A 23,279-nucleotide genomic window follows, 5' to 3' on the forward strand; every position below is an offset into this window, starting at 1 on the left:
TGATGGACATACTGGTTGAGAGTGGCAAGTCTGCAGTCACACTACAGGGTTTTGAAGCCAAACTCTGCCACTTATTATCTATGGGACCTCAGAACAGCTACTTAAACTCTCTCTGCTTGTTTTTCTTTTCCTTGTTTTGTTTTTTTTTTTCAGTTGTAAAATTGAGATCATTTTAGCACTTATGCTGTTTTTGAGAATGATAAATGAGTTACATATGTAAACCACTTGGAACAGTGTCTATGAATAGAAGTCTTATGTAAGTATCAGCTGTAAGCTTTATATAAGTATTTAATAATACTATCGTTCAACGTAATCTTGATTATTTGTTTTTTGTTATCCTTACTTTACCTTAATGTCTTATATGATTTCAGGAACTAAAATAAAGTTGAACATAAAAACACAATATTTGTTCCTGATTTTAATGCACATGTTTCTAAATGTTTTACACTTAGGGTGATGTTGGTGTAGATATAAAATACCACATCTTCATCACCTAAAGAAAGTGTCTGCAAAAGCTAAGAAGTTTCCTAAATACCAACAAACACTTTGAGGAACAGAGTGGCAGGAATGGAGGTGTGTAGACCATGATTTTGAAGGACATCTAGGTCAACCGGCATGACAAAGCCTGTTAAGGAAATGTTCTGCATCCCACTTTTGTGAGTGGCATCTGAGTCCTTGGAAGCTGACAAACAGCCACCTAGGATGCATCAGTTGGTCCCAACCCACCTGAAACAAAGGAGAATGGAGAACACCAAGGACATATGGAAAATATGAGCCCAAGAGACAGAAAGGAGATTAGAAGAACTTGATGGTGCCCATCTACCACCAATGACAGGGAACAAGATGAAAGTCTCTGACGGAGCAAGAGAAAAGTGGGGTACAGAACTCAAATTCTAGTAAAAAGACTGCACTTAATGGTCTGACTGAGACTGGAGGGCCCCAGGAGGCATGGCCCTGCAACACTCTATTATCCCAAAACTAAAGCCATTCCTGAAGCCAAATCTTCAGACAAAGATTAGACTGGGCTATAAGACATAAAATGATACTTGTGAAGAATGTGTTCCTTACCTCAAGTAGATACAGGAGACTAAATGGGCAGCTCCTGTCCAGAGGTGAGATGAGAAGGCAGAAAGGGCTGGGAGCTGGTTAAATGGACATGGGAATAGCAGGGTGGAAAGGAGGAATGTGCAATCACATTATAGAGAGCACCTAGGGTTACATCACAATGTGTGTGTAAACCCTTGTAGGAGAAACTTACTTGAACTATAAACTTTTAGTTAAAGCACAAAAATAAGAAAGTATCTACTTAGAAAAATATGTGAGAATATTGTTTATAGACAAAGGAAGATGAAATTTGTCTTACTCCTATGCAGTATAGCTCAAGATCATATTTAAAAGTCACAGCTCAGAAAATATTTTGTCCTGTAAAACTGTCAAAGAGTTTTGAAGATTTTAATGACTTTCAAAATTTTTATAGTCATACAGATGTTGGTTAGATATGGACTCCATCACTTCTCAGCATAAGGTTGAGAAAAACAAAAGATAACAAATGTATACACACGCACTTAGTATGGTGCTACATCACTAGTGAATGAAATGTTATCTTCCAATGTTGATCTTTGGTGTGACTTTTCAATGGTATATATCTCCACATTTTCCTAACCTCTGACAACAAACATTTATAAAATAGAAATCAGTTTCAAAAAATAAATGGGGATTTTTTTTTTTTTTTACTCTACCAGGTAGTTCAGTCATTAATCATTAATATCACAAGTTGCTTAAAAAATTCAAATAATGTATTTCATGATGGGATAAGAGAACAAAGAAAAATGTCAGACAGTAAAGTGAAAAGGAGAAAAAAGATCAGAGAGACAGAATGCAGAGAGCAGAAATAAAAATAACAAACAGATGTGGGTTTGTTACTCCCTATGTGTGTGACTTCAGGTACAATGACTTATCCCTTCTATTTCCTGCTTTACTGACTATTAGAAATGATGGGGGTGACAGTGACTTAAATAAACTCTAGATATTTTCCTATGGTCCTTTTCTAAAAACTTCATTGACCATGAGTCTAATAATAATACCAGAGAAAATAGTGGCAAGGGAGCTCTGAAAACAATGAGGAAACGGCATCTGACCTCCTCTAACTTCAAAAAGGGAAGGAGAATGAAGATCAACAGCCGAAGGCTGATTGTTATGAGATAGATGTCAGACATGCATCCTCTCTCCACCGTCTTTACCAATTCTCATACCAACTGTTCCTCCCACAGCACTCTCTGCTTCTTTGCTGGGTTCGATAATTCATTGCAAATGACTACAGAGAACTCACAGATAGTACTCACGTTTATGGGGTTTATAAGCAAGTAACAGGTTCAGAACGCTCAGGATACAGTTCTTCCATCAGGACAGCCTCTTCCCAGCCAAGCTACAACATGCGTCTTTGGCCCCTTGGCTTCTGTTCTGCATGGGCAAGTGTTACAAACCTCTTTTAGCTCTGCCAATAAGTGTCCAGAGGCACCCCATTCCACGAGTAAGCCTCAGGCCAAAGGCACTCAGCTTGCTTTCTCGGGCCAGAAAGCCCACTGCACCGTCTTCTGTTGGTCTCTCTTGCAGGTCTCTCCTGCTGATCTCTCAAGCCAGATGCTCCTACTGGTCTCTCCTTCTTGTCAGCCTCCCCTGCCACCATTTCTTTGCCACCACATATCACTGTCTTCATTGTTACAGCTCTCTGTGACCAGGGTCCAGGAGCTTCTCAGCATAGGGCTCCTGGGTAAAAGGACATGCTTTGCATTCCTCGCTGTTCTTCCTTGGTTGTGGTGAGATTCTCTCTGCTCTGGAATTAGCTCTCTTTGAAGCCTAGTGGAATGGCAAAACTGACCAGTGCCTTTGGTGGGCCACAAGTACCTTATTTGCACAGTCCCAACCAATGTCTTGGGTGGCAGTTAAAAGACCATGGCAAGAGAGGCTACACAAACTGATCCATCACAACACAGGAGCCTCAGAAATAGTCACTGAAGAGAAACTATCAGAAGGAGGAAAACAAACTAAGCTAGAAGCAGTGGCAAATGATACTTCGAGGATCCAGAATTTGAAAATTCTATGAGTTTTTTTATGACCACTGGGAGGTCAGAGGTCTCCTGGGAAAAAAGCTTAAACCCTAGAACTGTAATTTCAAGAAAAACTACCTTCAGGATTTCCATTAAAATGAAGCCTCTCTTCCCGGCTTTGTAAAAAGACACAACTATTAAGGAGAGATTTGAAAATGTCTGAGGCAAAAGCTCAAAAGCTGATAACCTTAAGAAGATAGGACAGTTAGAGACAGAATTTGGCAGCTTCAGATGTAGTCCAATTTGCTTTGGAATGCAATTGGCAAAGTGCAATGCATGGTGGAAGATGTTACTCTTTCAACCTTTCAGGAACCCCAAAATTCTATGGATTTAAAAAATTAAGTCATGTGTTTTTTTAGGTGCCGTTGAGTTGTTTCTGAAACATAGTGACCACATGTACAACAGAACAAAATGCTGCCCAGCCCTGCATCATCCTCAGAATTGTTTCCATGGACACGTAGCAGGAAAAAAATTGTTCGTGGCATTTTCTCATTTCCTACTGCCTCTAGACAGGATGGATTTTCCACAGGGTGTAATCAACTCTACAGCAACATGGTTTTTTTGTGTTTTCATTTTCTAGGAGGAATAACACCTGATAAGCAGAGAGCCTTTTTCTTTTATTAATTTTATCTGACCACAAATAAAATCTTCACCTTTAAAGAAAAATGATCTCTCACTTACTCTAAGTCAGTTAAATAATTGATATATAAAATTAGGATAATACTGAAAAAACCCCTAAATTCCTCTGTAAAAGAAAGACTGAGAACCTCTGGAGAAGGTATAAAATGAGATAAGATGAGAGATGGAGAGTCTGAAAAGGGAAAAATGTAGAAAGAAAGCCCAGAGTTTGGCAACCGAGAAGGGAGCTTTAGGAGATGAATTACCACAACGGGGAATTTTCAAGAAAAATCTCAGACACTGGAGTGTAAACACTCTCTTCTCTCTCTTTCATTAAATCACTAGTAAAATATGCATTTATTAGTAATGATTTTCTGTATGGACATTTTTTATGAAAAATACATAAAAAGAACTGTGTCTTACATCAAGGCCATCATGGGGTAAAACCAAGGCTGTGCATGAGAAGCTGTAAGAATGTGAAATTTTCCAATTAGCAGCAGCCTAAAGAGGTTACCAGGTTCCTGGGTAGTACAAATGGTTTCTGCTTGGCTACTGACCAAGAGATTTGTAGTTCAAATCCATCCGGCAGCATTGCACAAGAAAGATCTAGGGATTTTTCCTGAAAGATTACAGCCATGAAAACCCTATGCAGTACAGTTCTACTCTGAAACACATGGGGTTGCCATGAGTTGAAGTCAACTCGACTGAAAGAGGTCTGGGTTTTTGGAAGGCAGTTTCTACACAAAAGACTTAGTGGTTGTGGACAAGAAGCAGGAGATGGAATTAAGGCAGATGGAAATTAGGAATTTATTCTCATTGACTACTCTGTATGTTCATGCGGTACATACCTGTGAGGGAGTCCCAGACATAAGACACTTGAATGAAATAGCTGCTGACAATTTATCTGCTATGTGAGTTATTATACCTTGGGCATGAAAAGAACATTGAATTAACTGATGCTCAAAAGGTTTTGAAAACTTAGGCATTTTTCTTACAAATTGGTTACAGTACTTCGATCTGACAGCATCCACAAAGCCTCTCTAGAAAGGAGTTTCTGTTAGGAAGATTTACTACTAAGAGTGGTACCTATCTCATTATCAAAACACCAGAATCTATCAAGTATCCTTGGGCATGAGATGGTGGAGATTGTCTCCGATTATCCAGGTGGGATCAATGTAATCACAAGGGTCCTTATAGGAGGGAAGCAGGGGATCAAAGGAGACAAAAGGCTAGGTGATGACAGATACAAAAGGTTGGAGTGATGTGAGGAAGGGGTCATGAGCCAAGGAATGCAGACAACCTCTAACAGCTTGAAAATCAAGGTAGCAGGTTCTCCCCTACACCTTCCAGAAGGAGTCAACCCTCCTGACACCTTGATTTTTAGCCAAGAGAAACTGGCCTCAGACATCCGGTCTTCAGAAGCGTAAGAAAATAAATTTGTGTTGTTTAAGCTACCAAGTCTTATCATCTGTTAAGCAGCAGTAGAAACCTAACACACTTTGACCTAGCATACTGAGATCATAGCCCCCAGGCTACACAACTACTGCCTGATAATAGTGCTGATGCTAACTCAGATCTGCTGGATAGCAAAAGCTGTTCTCTACCTTTCTGTGTTATAAGACGGATATAAATTATCAACAGAAATTTATGTTCGTGGTTGTTTCACACTCTTCATTATGAGAACCTTAAAACCGTAGCAAAGGATGCTTCTGAAATCATAGGCAGAAGCTGCTTCAAAACCTCCCATTTCCATACTGGTCTGGGAAGGATGAAGCAGGGCACCACTTGAAAGGTAAACCTAGGGCTGTGGAAGGCAAAGCAACTGCTCTTTATTACTCAAAGGGGCTGAAGGTTGTAGTGTCCTTGGCATGTCCTGAGGCTCCAGAATCATCGAAAGTGAGTATGAAAGTGTTTGGAGTTCATTTAGAACACTGGTTCTCACTCAAGGCCAATTCTGCTTTGCAGGGGAAACCTGGAAATTCTCAGAGACATTTTTGACTGCCATAAAAGGGGAGAGGCAATCCAGTGTCTAGAGGTCAAAGACACTGCTCAACATCCTACAGTGCACAGCACAAAAAATATTCTCTCATACCAACAAAGAAATAACTGTCCCAAAATGTCAACAGCACCATGGTTGAGGCACCCAGAATTAGATCCATTTCCTGATTTTGCATAATAAATACGGAGGTCCAGAGAGGTGAAGAGGCCTGTTAGGGCCATCTAATACACCCAAGTGGAAAGTGGGAGATCTGATGATGCCTTGCCCCCCCGCTCCACAACACCCCTACCCCATGGCAGAAACGAAACCAGATATAGGAAAGAAGAAGAGGAAGTCAATAGGACAAAACCCATGCATTTGACAGAGACAGGGTGTGTCCAAACTTCCTTGGGTGTGTTGACCCTGTGCAGAAGAGTGCTTTAAATATCAGGCTTGAGGACCTGCAGAAGACATCCACATTCACCAACTTGTAGCTACAGAGCCAGTGTCCACAGACGTCCAACACCGACCGCTGACTGCTAAGCTATAAAAACACTCCTCGTTTTGAATCCTGTTTCTCCTCTTCTGAGCAGGTGTTCAATAAATGCTAGCTCCCTCTTCATGCATTCTGCCTCTCAGAGATTTCCATCCATTTCCCTATGCTCTGTTCCAACCTCCACTGTCTCTCATCATCTCTCTCTCTAATCAGAAGAGGCTAGCCTACCTCTAGCACATTCAACTCATTGCCCCCAGAGAGATCTTTCTACAATGCAGGCATATTCATAGAATTCCCTTTATACAAACACTGGACTGATATTCATTAACTTTAGAAATAAGCCACAATTCTGTAGTCTCAAATATAAGGGCATTTGATAATTCAGCCTCCATCTGCCAAGCCAGTTTCATCTTTCAATATTCTCCATCTCTCCCCCACATTGCCAACCAGACATTTAGAACTAGTTTTGGTGTCCTGAGTATGCCATGTGCTTTTGTGTGTGTGTATGTGTGTGTTAAAATTCACATACCATGATATTCACTTTTTTGCGCACTTTAAAGTGTGCAGTTCATGTAGTATTGGCATCCAAAACATTAACAATATTGTGAAACCATCAGGACTACCAGTCCAAATGATTTCATCACCCCAAATAGAAACTCTGTACCCATTAAGAACTTTCCCCATTGCCCGCTTACCCAAGCCCTTAGCAATAACAAATTTGCTTTCTATCTCTATGGGCGTGCCTACTCTGGACATTTCATGTAAACAGAATCATACAATATATGGCTTTTTTTGTCTGGCATCTTTTACACTCCAATTCCTTCTGCATGGAGCACTCTTACCTTGAAATCTTCAGTTCCTGCTTCAAGACACATACCAACTATTCTCTTGCCTCTATACTCTCTAGCCCTTCTGAAACAGAGCAGAACCATCATTTCTACACTCAATCACCAATAAATAAATACGAACAGAAATTGCCAATAATGGAAGAAGGATAAACTGAAAGGAATGCTACACTAGGTGTGTCAGAGAGAGAAAGAGGAAATGAGGAATAAAAAGAACAGCCACTGTGGATGAATTACAAACTCAACCCAGAAAATTCTATTGAGAAAGGGCAGGTTTCAGCCTAATGTGAAGGCTATCCCATAAAACCCATTGCCGTCGAGTCGATTCTGACTCATAGCGACCCTATAGGACAGTGTAGAACTGCCCCACAGGGTTTCCAAGGAGCGCTTGGTGGATTCTAACTGCCAACCCTTCAGTTAGCAGCTGTAGTACTTAATCTCCATGCTACCAGGGTTTCCAATGCGAAGTCTGGGGAATTGAAACTGGAAGGACTTGATACTGTTCAACTTTTACTTTTCATCCATGTCAGGAGCCTTAGGAGGTAATCCCATTAAAGGGGCCCTTCCTCCACAAAGCATTCTCTCTGCACTTACACTGATGCCCCGGATCCACCAGATGTTATCACTAAGGACTTGGCTTCCGCTGGTTCTTGTTCTCCCCTGAAAAATCATGAAAAATGAAAGCCCTGCACCCAGGACGGGCAGGGAGACCAAGTGACTCATGAGATCTCTGGAAGACGCAGTTGTGCTTCCTCCTAACCTATCATTGCTTAAACTAAACTGGAATAGATGTACAATAAAAAGAAGCCCTTATAACATCTGAGGCTTCCAGGACTGAATTGTCACTGTGCCTCATTAAATAAAGTACTCTACTTTCACTCTATCCTCAGAGGACTATGCTTCCCTACAAGCTAAGAAACAAAGTAGAATACATTTCGGCAGCCATGGCCCTTAGGGGTAGCTTTGGAGCTGGAGATATGTCTCCTATGTCAAATCAGGCTACCTTTCTGAGATGTAGTCTCAAGGGAGCAGGGTATAAGGGAAGACTTCTCTATCTTTAGGCATGGCTAACTCATTAAGTAAACCCTGGTGGCATAGTGTTAAGTGCTACGGCTGCTAACCAAAAAGTCAGTGATTCAAATCCACTGCGAGCTCCTTAGAAACTCCATGGGGCAATTCTACTCTATCCTATAGGGTTGCTATGAATCAGAATCAAATCAACAGCAATGGGTTTACTGTTTTTAACTCATTAAAGACCTGGGGGGGGGAGGGGTAAGATGAGACAGGATCTGTTGAATTTCCAAGATTTTTACTCAGGAATATGAGAATCGCCCTGAGTAAACCCACACCCTCGAAGGACAACCCAATTGCTTAACAAGACTTCCATTCTCATTTACTTTTGGCTGGCTTACAGGTACGGCCTCTGGGATGTGTTTATCGCCACAGGGTCACCACAAATTCAAAACCATATCATCTCCCTTTCAGTTTTCAGTCCAAAGGGAAACAGCTGAATGTTACCAACCCATCATGAGACTGGTTGGCAAATGAGACTTGCATCTTAAATGAAATGGGTGTTTGTGTGTGTTACTTGCTCTCAGGAATGTCTGTGATTAGTCAGAAAATCACCTTGGACCACCATATCAATGTCATAAAATGAACTGCTAAATATTCAGAGCAAAGAGAACATGTCAACTTTATGGGTTGTTTCTTTAAAAAATAAAAGTGCTGTGTCAACGTTGCATTGAATGAAAAATACCTAGTGATTTGAAAGAAAATAATTGGAGTATCTGACTGAGTGTTGGTAGAAGAGGAGAGGGGCAAGTTTCTAATAAGACGTCACTTGAGCTGAGACAGGAAGAATGAATATATTATTACCTGCATGAAGGGAGGGCCTGGAAGATTTTCATTTAGTGTATCAGACATATTTCTATATCAAATATTCATCCCCACTCCTTTCTCCCTTGTTCTTGTTGTTTTTATGTGCTGTAGAGACCATTTCCACTCACAGTGACCCTGTGTACAACAGAACGAAACTGCGCCATCCTAGTATGCATTGTTATGCTTGCGTCCATTGTTGCAGCCACTGCGTCAAGCCATCTCATTGAGGATCGTCTTCTTTTCTGCTGACCCTGACTTTACCAAGCATGAGGTCCTTCTCCAGGGTTGGTTCCTCCTGACAACATGTCCAAAGTATGCAAGACACAGTCTAGTCGTCCTGACTCCTAAGGAACATTCTGGTTGTGCTTCTTCCAAGACAGATTCGTTCGTCCTTTTGGCAGTCCATGGTATGTTCAACATTCTTCGCCAACACCACAATTCGAAGCATCAACTCTTCTTGGTCTTCTTTATTCATTTTTCTGCTTTCATGTGTGTATTATGCGATTGGAAATACCATGGCTTGGGTCAGGCGCATCTCAGTCCTAAAGGCGACATCTATGTTTCTCAACACTTTAAAGAGGTCCTTTGCAGCAGATTTCCCCAATGCAATGTGTCTTTTGATTTCTTGACTGCTGCTTCCATGGGTGTTGATCCTGAATCCAAGTAAAATGAAATCCTTGACAACTTCAATCTTTTCTCTATTTATTGTGATGTAGCTTATTGGTCCAGTTGTAAGGATTTTTGTTTTCTTTATGTTGAGGTGTAATCCATACTGAAGGCTGTGGTCTTTCATCTTCATTAGTAAGTGCTTCAAGTCCTCTTCACTTTCAGCAACCAGGGCTGCATCATCTGCATAGCACAGGTTGTTCATGAGTCTTCCTCCAATCCTGATGCCCTGTTCTTCTTCATATAGTCCAGCTTCTCAGACTTTTTGGTCAGCATACAGGCTGAATAGGTATGGTGAAAGGATACAACCCTGACACACACCTTTCCTGACTTTAAACCATTCAGTATTCCCTTGTTCTCTCCGAACAACTGCCTCTTGATCTATATACAGTCCTAGATGAGCAGGGCTGATTGGTATAGGCACAAGTATCTGGCTGCAGTAGGGGGTCACGCGCTGATCAAGGCAGGGGGTTGACAACCACCCCTGGCTGTCTGTGAGGAAAGCGTGTCCCTGTTCCCTAGAGTACATAGGTGGGTGGGTTTGGCAGGTAGACTATGGGCACCCAATGCTGTTGGCTGTAGGGACTGGGGGGCAACACTTATTCTTCAACCCCTGTCCCAGGTGGCTAGGTGCCATCAGCTGAGCCACAAGCCCTCAGGCCCAGGATGTGGGTAGGTGAGGACCCTGCTTAATAGGCGGAGTAGTGCAAATATCACGAACCTCCCTCTCCGCCATGTAGCTGAAACTTTGAAGTTAGACTTCAGTTTAATACCCTGTTGTGCTGTGCTTATGAGGGTCTATGTTGTCGAAATGAGCCTACAGAGGTCTATGCAGGGGTGAAACACATTCAAAGTCTATGGACTCTTTATGCCTCTGCCTAGGCAGAGGAGCTCTTTCTGTCCTGAACTCCTGTCTTAGGGGAGCCAGCAAGTTGTATTTTCCCTGTTTGTTAATTTGTTCCCTCTCCAAGACCAGGAGAATGGCTCAGAGCAAGTGCAGGGTCCTTCTTCCAGCCCAGGGGATGCAGCTGGCTGGGACCCAGTGCAGAGTGGGAAGGGAGCAGGTAGTGGGAGAGAAGATTTTCTTAAAGGGGTATTTTTGGATCCTCATGGTAGGTTAAATGCAGGTACTTGTCTTTTGCCAATTGAGGGCCACTTCTCACTTATTCTGAAGAGTTGAACAGACTCTAGGACACTCCTTCTCTCCCGATGTGGAAAATGTGTCCTGAATGTCACTGCTTGCCTCAGCACACTCTTGCCAGCACAAGCAGCTTGCTGGGTGCCAGTTCCCTCCAGATCAGGTCTGGCAACTCCTCGCTGCTTCTGAGCTCTTTCTCCCTCCCCTGCCACTCAGTTCTATTTCTCAACTTTGCCTTTGATGTTCAGGACTCCTAGCTTGTCATATATAATCTATTCACTTGTTTTTTCAGGTCTTTGTTGTAAGAGGGACCACAGGAAGCAACTGACTACTCCACCATCTTGGCCTCCCCTCTGGTGAAGTCTTCTGATGAGCATAAGTGTTCGATTTTTAGGAGCTCCCAGTTATCTGGTTTCTCTTCTAGTGTTTGTGCGTTGTTAGTTATGTTTTGTATTCTGTTTATGCCATGTATTAGAGTTCCTAATGTTGTCCCTATTTTTTCTTCCATGATGTTTATCATTTTAGATTTTATATTTAGGCCTTTGATCCATTTTCAATTAGTTTTTATGCATACTGTGAAGTATGGTCCTGTTTCATTTTTCTGCAGATGAATATCCAGGTACGCCAGCACCATTTGTTAAAGAGACCTTCTGTTCCCCGTTTAATGGACTTTGGGCCTTTGTCAAATATCAGCCATTCATAGGTGTACGAGTTTATGTCTGGATTCTCAATTCTGTTCCATTGGCCTATGTATCTGTTGTTGTACCACCAATACCAGGTTGTTTTGACTACTGTGGTGGTGTAATAGGTTGTAAAATCAGGTAGTGTGAGGCCTTTGTTCTTCTTCTTCGGTAATGCTTTATTTATCCGAGGCCTCTTCCCTTTCCATATGAAGTTGGTGATTTGTTTCTCCATCACATTAAAAAACGTCTTTGGAATTTGGATTGGGGTTGCATTTTATCTGTAGATTGCTTTGGGTAGAACTGACATTTTCACAATGTTGAGTCTTCCGATGAATGAGCAAGATATGTTTTTCCACTTATGTAGGTCTCTTTTGGTTTCTTGCAGTAGTGTCTTGTGGTTTATTCCTACGTATTTTATCTTTTGGGGGGCTATTGTAAATGGTATTGATTTCTCTTTGTTGGAGTAGAGGAATCCAACCGATTTTTGTGTATCTCTCTTGTATCCTGATATTGTTTCCATCTCTTAATGGTGTCTTTTGAAGTCTATTTAGTAATGTTTTTCTTTTATACTTACTGCCTTATTTTTAAGAACCTTGCCTACTCCAAAATCACAAAGTGTTCTTTTTAGGTTTTCTCTACAAACATTATAGTCTTAGCGTTTACAGTTAGGCCTTTAATCATTTTGAAATTCATTTCTGTATTTTGCAAGGGATGATATCATAGGCATATTTTTAAAATCTGTGATTAGCCAGTTGTTCCAGAACCATTTATTTATGATACTATTCCCCTTCCATTGAATTATCATGGCATTTTTAAAATATAAATTGATTGTGTAAGTGTAGATTTATTTTCTAGGCTCTCCATTGTTGTAGAGGTGTACTTGTATGTCCTAAAACTAGTATCACAATGTCCTGATTACTGTAATTTTATAATAATTCCTGAAGTTAAGTAATATAAGACTGCCAACACTGGTTTTCATTTTTCCAAATTTTTTTTTAATCTAGATTCTTTGCATTTGCATAAAAATTTTAGAAATCTCAGTTTCTACAAAAATGACTGTCAGAATTTGGTTTGGCATTGCATTGAATGTGATAGGTCATTTTTTGAGAGAACTGACATCCTAACAATATTACATCTTCCAAGCCACGGGCATGGTGTATATTCCTTTATATTTCAGTCTGCATGAATTTTTCACAGCAATATTTTATAGTTTTTAGTGTAAAGAGTTTGCATGCATTTTAAATATTTATTCCTAGATATTTTGGTGTGATTGTATATGCTATTATTAAATTTTAATTTTCCAGTTTATACCAGTATACAAAAATATAATTTATTTTGTGTATTAACCTTGTGGCCTGCAACCTTGTTAAATTTCTCTATTGATTCTTGAAGATTTTTTTTTACAGTCTTCTTTAGACTCTTTATGTATAAAATGATGCTGTCTGCAGGTAGTTTTATTTCTTCCTTTCAACTTTTCCTAACTTTTATTTTATTGTACCTCCAATACAATTTTGAAAAGGAATCATATAGACCAAGCACTGGTTTTCTTTCTGGTTTCTGATCTTAAAGAAAAGATTTTCTGTCTTTCACCATTAAATATGATTTACATGCTATTGACCATTTTGAGAAAGTTCCTTTCTATTCTTAGTGGCTAAGAGTTGAATTTTGAGTGGTGACTTCTATCAAGTGTTTTTTTTGCATGTACTGAGATGATCATACAGCTTTCTCTTTTGGTCTGTTGAGATGATGGATTACATTGATTTTGAAATGTTGAGTCAACTTTGTACTTACATATTTCTGCTTTCAATTGTCAAAATTTTGTTGAGGTTTGCTATGAGTTGGAATCTACTCAACAGTAATGGTATTTGGGGGGGTTTTGGTGGTATTTTCATTAGGGATATTGGTCTGCAATTCTGTTTTCTTATAGTGTTTGCTTGTTTGTTTGTTTTTGGTGTCAAAGTTATGCTGATCTTGTAAAATGAGAAGAGTCCTTTCCTCTCTAGTTTCTAAAAGAGTTTGTATGAGATTAGCATTATTTTTACCTTATGTGTTTGATAGACTTCACAAGTAACAACATCTGATCATGGAGTTTTTTCATGTCATAGTTTGGGTTTACAAACGTGATTTAAAAAATAAGTCCAGAGCTATTCAGAGTTTCTAGTTCTTCTTCAGTTAGTTTTATCACGTTTTGTTGTTCCAGAATGTATTTCATACAAGGTGTCAAATTTACTGGCATAGTGTCATTTACAGTAATTTCTTACTGTTATATTAATGTCTGAGCATTTGTAATGATCATATCAATACTAGTAACTGTAATTTTCCCCTTTTTTTACTTGATCCTTCTCGCTAAAGTTTGTTCACTTATTAGCATTCTTGAGGAATCTAATTAAGTCTTTTTGTTATTGTTTTTTTCTTATCACTGACTTCTTAACTTACATTTATTATTTCCTTCCTTGTACCTGCTATGGGTTCACGTTATAATTTATTCCTAGCTTCTTAGGGTAGAAACTTTGATCATGGATTTAGACTTTTCTTCTTTTCTAACGTTAGTACTTAAAGCTATAAATTTCCCTCAAATCACTTCTTTAGCTGCATCGCAGAAAATTTCATGTTGTTTTTATTACCATTCAGTTTTACATAACATGTTATTAATTTTCACACCAGTCAATGAACAGTAAGAGAAAAAGCTCTGAGTGTGAGGACTAAAATGCCTCAGACACTTCAGACACTTATAAAATAATTAAGCATATTACAGTCTAAATTATTAAAAAATGCCATGAAGGCAGGGATACAGAAAGGAAAAGTTGACTCAAGTCTAATAAAGGAGGACTCAGCATTCTAATAAACAGTAAGTCATGAACAAAAATTTAAGTTACAAGTCTTTATTATCTCCAAGATTTTTATACCTCATCATAGTTTTACCATGAAAGAGAAAATGAATTTGAAAACAGTATATTTTTAGAAATAATCATTACCACTTGAAACAAGTAGATACTCTCTAGTTAGTTCTGTTCCAAATTTGGAAACAACTTTTAGGAAAGTAAAAACATAAAATGCGAGAAATGTCTGGAGAGTCAGAGACAGCTCACACACACACACAAAATCACAATTTCTGAATGCCAATTTGGTTCAAAGATACTTGTGCTTTCTTGTCCAGCCCTAAGGGTAACATTTTTGTCACTCATTTAAAGTGACAATCCCAACAAGACTTTTCAAGGCCCTTCAAAGGAAACACTGGTGGCATAGTAGTGAAGTGCTATGACTGCTAACCAAAGGGTTGGCAGTTCGAATCTCCCAGGTGCTCCTTGGAAACTCTATGGGGCAGTTCTACTCTGTCCTACACCATCGCTATTAGTCAGAATCAACTCGACACCACTGGCTTTGGGTTTTTTTATATCCTGGTTTCTCAGGCTGTAGATAAATGGATTCAGCATGGATGTGACTACGGTGTACATCACTGAGCATATTGCCATTGACTTGGAATTTTGGATGGGGCAGAACTGAGGTAGACCTCAAGACCTGTACCATAAAACAAATAAACAACTGAAAGGTGAGACCCACAAGTGGAAAATGCCTATACTTTCCCCTTGCTGATGTAATTCTCTGTATGGAAGAGACAATCTGAGAATAAGAAAATATGACAGCAGGGAGAGGAATAATGCCCATCACCACAGTTGCAAAATACATCTCTATAATACTGAGAAGGGTGTCAGAACAGGCAAGTTGGATAACCTGATTGATTTCACAGAAGAAGTGGGAATCTCCAAGTTAGTACAGGACAGCTGCAACACCAGTAAAACAAGTAGCAGAGAGCCCAGAACACCCAATATCCAGGACAACAGCAGCAACAAGATACAAAGTATGGGTTTCATAATGACTGTGTAGTGCAGTGGGTGACAGTTGGCCACAAACTAGTTGTAAGCCATTATAGAAAGGAAAAAAACATCCAACTCTGCACAAAGGGTGAAAAAATACATTTGGGAAAAGCAGCCTTGATAGGTGATGGCTTTATTATGGGTGTGCATGTTCAGTAGCATCTTTGGGATAGTGGAGAAGGTGAAACATATCTCTACAAAGGAAAAGTTGGAGAGGAAGAAGTACATGGGAGTGTGGAGATGGGAGCTAGGGATGGTGGCCAAGATGATGAGAAGGTTCCCAATAAACGTGACTAAGTGTTGGACAGGAAAAGCTCAAGAAAAACAGATTGCAGTTCTTCCACTTCTGAGAGTCCAAGGAGAATAAATTCTAAAATCTCTGTGGTTTCCTGGTTCCATGTAGCTCATGTGACTTTCAAGAAAGTGACAAGAAGAACAATACTTTACAAACAAAATTAGGCATCATCACCCAGCAGCACTATTACAGATGATAAATTTTCCATGAATAAATGTAAATACAAGTATTTTATTTGACACATAAAATAAATAAAACCCTATATTTTATCAAAAGACCAGGTTCAGCTGACTATTAAGAAGATTAAAAATGTAGCCATTCTTTCCACCTCTGTCCACCCTTCCAGTTTAGTAAACTAATCCCAAATTATAATATACCTCACAAAGCCAGCACTCTTTCTACATACATTTCTCTGACAGAGAAAATCTAGCTCCTTGTTCCTCAAGTGTGGTCCATGACTAGCAGCATCAGCCTTACCTGGAAGCTTGTTAGAAATGCAGAGTCAGTAGGCTGCCCCTAACGAATCTGAATCTCCATTTTAACAAGTTTCCAGGCGTATTAGTTTCCTAGGGATGCCAAATTACCTAGATAATTTATTCTAGGTAACAAATTACCAGAAACTGGGTAGCTTCAAACAACAGAAATTTATGCTCTCACAGTTCAGGAGGTCAGAAGTTCAATACCCAAGTATCAGTAGGATTGGTTCCATCTGAAGACTCTCCTAGCTTCTGGTGCCTGCCAGCAGTCCTTGGTGTTTTTGGCTTGTAGAAACATCACTGCAATCACCACGTCCATCTTGAAGTGGCTTTTTCTCTCTGTGTCTCTGTATCTTCTTCTCTTCTTGTAAAGACATCAACTGCTGGATTTACAGCCAATTCTAAATCCAAAATTATTTCATCACAAGATCCATAATTAACTCTATTCTTTTATAAGGTCACATTCTGAGGGTCCAAGTGAACAGACATTTGGGGAGACACAATTCACCCCACTACACTAGGTGATTCATATACAGATATAGTTTGAGAAGCACTAATCTAGCTGACAGTGTCTCCAGGGATAAGAAGTCTCTCATTCTAAGTGTTCTTCCTTTTACATCCTACTTAACTATGAAAATATATTGCATTTCCAAAAGCTGAAATTTGCATCCTTGTGATTTTCACCTACTGCACTTAATTCTGATGTCTAAATTGGAAAGGCAACTTTGGGATATCTGTCACGAGGACGTCCTCCACCTAAGAACTGGACTGTGTCTCACAAATACTATGATGGGACCCTGAAGTCAACTTTATACTGTCAAAGTCATTTGGTCAGGAGAAGACATGACAGAAGATAGCCCAATGAGCATCTTACACCATCTCTCTGTCCCCACACCCATGGAATTTGGAATTGAAACTTTGAGATTACGATTAGTTAAGTGGGACTTTGGAACTCCAGCTGTGGTGTGCATATTCTGCCCAGGGCATGGAGAAGCATAGAAAAACATTGTATAGAATGAAAGGAAAGAATAATTTATATTAGATATGCAGAAAGGAGTTCAGACAAGAGACACAGTGAGCATTACAGGAATAATTGAGAGAAAAGCTGCCTCAGACCCCGGAAGCTTTCCACTTCCAGCCACACATTCAAAGATCAACCCTCTGGAGGGGATGGTGAACATACTGGTTGAAAGTGGAAAGTCTGGAATCACACTACAAAGTTTTGAATCCAAACTCTTGGCACTTATTAGCTATGTGACCACAGGACAGTTACTTAACCCCTCTCTGCTTGTTTTTCTTTTTCTTTTTTCATGTAAAATTGAGACCATTGTAGCACCTATAGTGTTTTAAAGAAGGATAACTGAGTTACATATGGAAACCACTTGGGACAGTGTCTACAAGTAGAAGTATTATGTAAGTATTAGGTGTAAGCTTTATGTAAGTTTATCCAATACTAACATTGGAGCATAATCTTGATCATTTGTATTTCTGTTATGCTTCTCTTAATACCTTATATTGTTTCAAGAACTGTAATGAAGTTGAACCTAAAAATATACTATTTGTTCCTCATTTTAATGGACAGGCTTCTAAATGTTTTCTAATTAATATGTTGTGGCAGATGTAAAATACCATATCTTTATCATGTAAAGAAAGTGTCTGTCTACTTAGAGAAATAAATGAGAATTTTTTATACAGATAAAGGAAGATGAAATTTGTCTTACTCTTATACAGTATATCTCAAGATTGTATTCACAACTCACAGCTCAGAAAATATTTTATCCTATAAAACTGTCCAATAGTTTTGAAGATTTTAATGACTTTCAAAAGCTTCAAGGTCATACAAATATTGGTTGGATATGAAGTCCATCACTTATCAGCATATCGTTGAGAAAAAGAAAAGATAAAGTATGTATATACACACACTTAGTATGACGCTACATCACTAATGAATAAAATCTTATCTTCCAATGTTGATCTTTGATGTGACTTGTAAATGTTATAAATTTCCAAATTTTCCTAAATTTTGACAATAAGCATTTATAAATAGAAATGCATTTCAAAAAATAAAAAACAGGGATTTTTTTACACTACCTGGTAGTTCATTTAATGCCACAGTTGCTAAAAAAATTCAACTAATGTATTTCAAGATGGGATAAGAGAATAAAGAAAAATGTCAGACAGCAGAGAAAAGTGATAAGGGGAAAAAGATAAGAGAGAGACAGAATGCAGAGAGCAGAGATAAAAGTAACAAAAAAAAGTGGGTTTGTTATTCCCTTTGTGTGTGACTTCATGTGCAATGTCTTGTGCCTTCTATTTCCCTGTTTCACTGGCTATTAGAAATGATGGGGGTGCCAGTGACTTAAATAAACTCCAGATATTTTCCGGCTGTCCTTTTCGGAAAAATTTATTGACCATAAGTCTAGTTATCATATCAGAGAAAATGTGACAAGTATTCTTTAAAAGTAATATGGAAGCAGCATCTGACATCCTCTAACGTCAAAAGGGGGAAGGAGAATCAAGAGCAACAGCCCAGGTGGGGCCAACATGGCGGAATAGTCAGATGTTTCCGGCGAAGGCTCTTACAACAAAGACCCGAAAAATCAACTGAAACGAATATATTTATGACAAGCTAGGAGCTCTGAACATCAAGGCAAAGTTAAAAAATGGACTGAGCAGCAGGAGGAGGGAGATATGGTTCAGAAGCGGACAGGAGTTGCCTGACCTAAATCGCCGGGATCCCTTGGGGACCAGTCCTGGAAGCAGCTATGGATGGCTGGTGGTAGTGTTCAGCTGCAGTTTTCTCACAGAGAAGCAACCACCTTCATAGACTACTCACACTTCCAGACCCAGAGAAGAACGGCACTTTTGGCAAAAGCCAAGTACTTGCATGTATTTTACCGTGCCCCCCGACCCAAGCTGGCTTCAGTAGCTATTGATTTCCCTGGGCCTCTGATAGGCACATATGAGCACCCCAAGCCATGCTTCTGGACTTGGAGAAGGTATAAATTCACAACAGGGGGAAAAGATTAATTTGCCAGCTCCACTAACCTGGGCAGTTCAGGAGAGAAGTGGCTCCTGTCCAGGCATAAACGGCCCATGAACTTTGAATACCTATTCCCCCTGCATGGACTTGTGCGGGCCTATTTCAGGAGAAAAGGCCCTAGCTGGCAGACTGCAACTGTTTAAGCTGTGTGGTGGAGAGGTGGGTGTTTGATATTTGGCACCATTTTGCCTATTAAACAGGGTCTTCACCTATCCACTTCAGGGGCCTAAGGACTGGTGGTTCCACTCAGGTCACCCAGCCACCCATGACAGGGGTCCAAGGATAGCTCATACCTCCCAGTCCTTACAACCAAAAGCTTTGGGTGCCCATGGTTCATTGCAGAACCCACCTACCTGTACGCTTTAGGGAACAGGGAAGCACCTTCCTCAGAGACACTAGTGGGGTGGTTCTCAGCCCCCTGCCTTGTTTACAGCATGACACCAAACACCCCTGCTCCTCTAAGACTGTAGGACAGAGCGTGCACCAACACTTGATGACCAGCCACCTGGACACCTGAGCTGAATCCACACAAGAAAAGTGAATGGACTCATAAGCTCATATACCTGATAACAACTCTAGCCATCTGGTGACAAGATGTCAGAGCTCCAAAGGTGAAAATATTCAAACTAGCTCACTCAAGCAATGCATTTGGGCATATCAAAACAAAACAAAGCAGGAAACTAGGATACAGTAAACAAACATAAAATAAACTAATACAATAACTTACAGATGGCTCGGAGACAAGAGTCAATATCAAGTCACATAAAGAAACAGATCATGATTGCTTCAACAAGCTCTCAAAACACTGAATCAAAGAATCTTCTGGATGAGGGTGCCTTCCTGGAATTACCGGATGCAGAACTCAGAAGATTAATATACAGAACTCTTCAAGATATCATGAAAGAGATCGGGAAGGAGCTCAGGCAATATGTAGAACAAGGCAAGGAACACAGAGATAAAACTGTTGAAGAAATTAAAAAGGTTATTCAAGAACATAATGAAAAATTTAATAAGCTGAAAAAATCCATAGACAGACAGCAATAAGACATTCAGAAGATTAACAATAAAATTACAGAATTAGACAACTCAATAGAAAGTCAGCTGAGCAGAGTCGAGCAAGTGGAAGGCAGAATTAGTGACCTTGAAAATAAAGCACTTGGCACTAATATATTTGAAGAAAAATTGATAAAAGAATTTAAAAAAATGAAACCTTAAGAATCATGTGGGACTCTATCAAGAGAAATAACCTATGAGTGATTGGAGTATCAGAACAGGAAGGGATAACAGAAAATGTAGAGTTGTTGAAGATTTGTTGGCAGAAAGCTTCCCTGATATCTTCAAAGATGAGAAGATATCAATTCAAGATGCTCATCGAATTCCACATAAGGTAGATTTTAAAAGAAAGCCACCAAGATACATTATTATCAAACTTGCTAAAACCAAAGATGAAGAGAGAATTTTAAGAGCAGCTAGGGATAAATGAAAAGTCACCTACAAAGGAGAGTCAATAAGAATGAGCTCAGACTACTTGGCATAAAAGATGCAGGTAAGAAGGCAAAGGGATGACTTATATAAAAAATTGAAGGAAAGAAATTTCCAGGCAAGAATCAAATATCCAGCAAAACTTTCTCTCAAATATGAAGGTGAAATTAAGACATTTCCAGATAATCAGAGCTTTAGGGAATTTGTAAAAACCAAACCAAAACTATAAGAAATTCTAAAGGGAGTTGTTTAGTTAGAAAATCAATAATATCAGGTAACCCAACACTAGAAAACTGGACAGAGCAATCAGATATCAACGAAGATAGACAAATTACAAAAATAAATCAAGATAAAAAAATGCTCACAACACAGAAACAGTGACATCATTATGTAAAAGAAGAAAACATCAAAAAAATAATAAAGAGAGACTAAGAAATGTAGTCATAAATCTTTCACACGGAGAGGAAGACAAGGCGATATAAAGAAATAAAAGTTAGGTTTAAATTTAGAAAAATAGGGGTAAATATTAAGGTAACTGCAGAGGAAATTATTATTATACTCATCAAAATAAAATACAAGAAAAAAGTAGAGACTGAGAAGACACAAAATTAACAACAACGAATAAGAGGAAAAGATGACATATAAAGATAAACTACTCAACAAAAAAAATTAAGTGGGAAGAAGAAACTGTCAACAACACACAAGAAAAGGACATCAAAATGACAGGACTAAACTCGAACCTATTCATAATTACACTGAATGTTAATTGACTAAATGCACCAATAAAAAGAAAGAGAGTGACAGAATGGATAAAAAAAACACGATCCATCTATTTGCTCCCTACAAGAGACACACCTTAGACTTAGAGACACAAACAAACTAAAACGCAAGGGATGGAAAAAAAATATATCAAGCAAACAATAATCAAAAAAGAGCAGGAGTGGCAATATTAATTCCTGACAAAATACACTTTAAAGTTGAATCCACCACAAAGGATAAGGAAGGACACTATATAATGATTAAAGGGACAATATACCAGCAGGATATAACCATATTAAATATTTATGCACCCAATGACAAGGCTGCAAGATACATAAAACAAAATCTATCAGCATTTAGAAGTAAGCTAGGGAGATCCACAATTATAGTAGAAGAGTTCAACACGCCACTTTTGGTGAAGGACAGAACATACAGAAAGAACCTCAATAAAGACTCAGAAGATCTAAATACCACAATCAACCAACACAACCTTATAGACATATACAGAACACTCTATACAACAGCAGCCAAGTATATTTTCTTTTCCAGTGCACACGGAACATTCTCTAGAATAGACCACATATTAGGTCATAAAGCAAGCCTTAGCGGAATTCAAAACATCAAAATATTACGAAGCATCTTCTCTGACCATAAGGCCATAAAAGTGGAAATCAATAAAGGAGTAGCAGGGAATAGAAATCCAACACTTGGAAACTGAACAATATCTTGCTCAAAAAAGGCGGGGTTATAGAAGACATTAAGGATGGAATTAAGAAATTCATAGAATCCAATAAGAATGAAAACACTTCCTAACAGAACCTTTAGAACACAGTGAAAGCTGTGCTCAGAGGTCAATTTTTATAAACAATACACACACACAAAAAGGAGAAAGGGTCAAAATCAAAGAACTGTCCCCACAACTTGAACAAATAGAAAGAGAGCAACAACGGAAACCTTCAGGAACTAGAAGATAGGAACTAAAAAAAATTAGAGGCGAACTAAATGAAAAAACAGAAAAACAATTGAAAGAGTTGTTTGGTACCATCGAGTCGATTCCAAACATACCAACCCCACGCACAACAGAATGAAACACTGCCCGGTCCTGAGCCAACCTTACAGTCGTTGTTATGCTTGAGCCCATTGTTGCAGCCACTGTGTCAATCCACCTCATTGAGGGGTGTCCTCTTTTCTGGTGACCCTGTACTTTGCCAAGCATGATGTCCTTCTCCAGAGACTGATTCCTCCTGACAATATGTCCAAAGTATATAGGACACAGTCTCGCCATCCTTGCTTCTAAGGAGCATTCTGGTTGTACTTCTTCCAAGACAGATTTGTTCATTCTTCTGGCACTCCATGGTATATTCAATATTCCTCACCAACACCACAATTCAAAGGAATCAAAACTTCTTCAGTCTTCCTTATTCATTGTGCAGCTTTAGCATGTATATGATGCAATTGAAAACACTATGCCTTGAGAGAGGCGGAGCCAGGATGGCAGAATAGACAGATGCTTCCCGTCGAGCCCTCTTTACAACAAAGACACACAAAAAAAGTGAAATGAGTATATTTCTGACAAGCTGGGAGCCCTGAGCATCAAAGGCAAGCCTAGACAATGAACTGAGGGGTAGGGAAGGAAGAGACCCTTCAGAAGCAGAATGGACTTACCAGACATGAATCGCCGGGAGCCCTCAGGCACCATCCCCACAGCAGAGGCAGCGGTGGCAGTGGGCTGGTACTAGCGTTCGCAGCAGTTTCCTCAGGGAGATGCAGACAGCCACACAGCCTACTCACACCTCCAGAACCTGAGAAAAACAGCGCTCTCGACAAATGCTAAGTATTCCATATATTTTACCGCAAGCCCCCAACCCCCAAGCCGGCTTCAGCGGCTGAATCCCTGGGCCTGAGATAGACCCTGGTGAGCACCTAGAGCCATCCTCCAG

At 39.5% G+C, this 23,279-nt stretch overlaps 1 pseudogene; it reads right to left on the bottom strand.

Moving 5' to 3' along the window:
- Window positions 1–7,554: 7,554 nt before the first annotated feature.
- On the bottom strand, window positions 7,555–23,038 carry LOC100667511 (olfactory receptor 7A10-like; annotated as a pseudogene).
- Window positions 23,039–23,279: the final 241 nt, after the last annotated feature.

The sequence above is a fragment of the Loxodonta africana genome, chromosome 3 (assembly GCF_030014295.1).
Source record: "Loxodonta africana isolate mLoxAfr1 chromosome 3, mLoxAfr1.hap2, whole genome shotgun sequence".
Classification (NCBI taxonomy): Eukaryota; Metazoa; Chordata; class Mammalia; order Proboscidea; family Elephantidae; genus Loxodonta; species Loxodonta africana.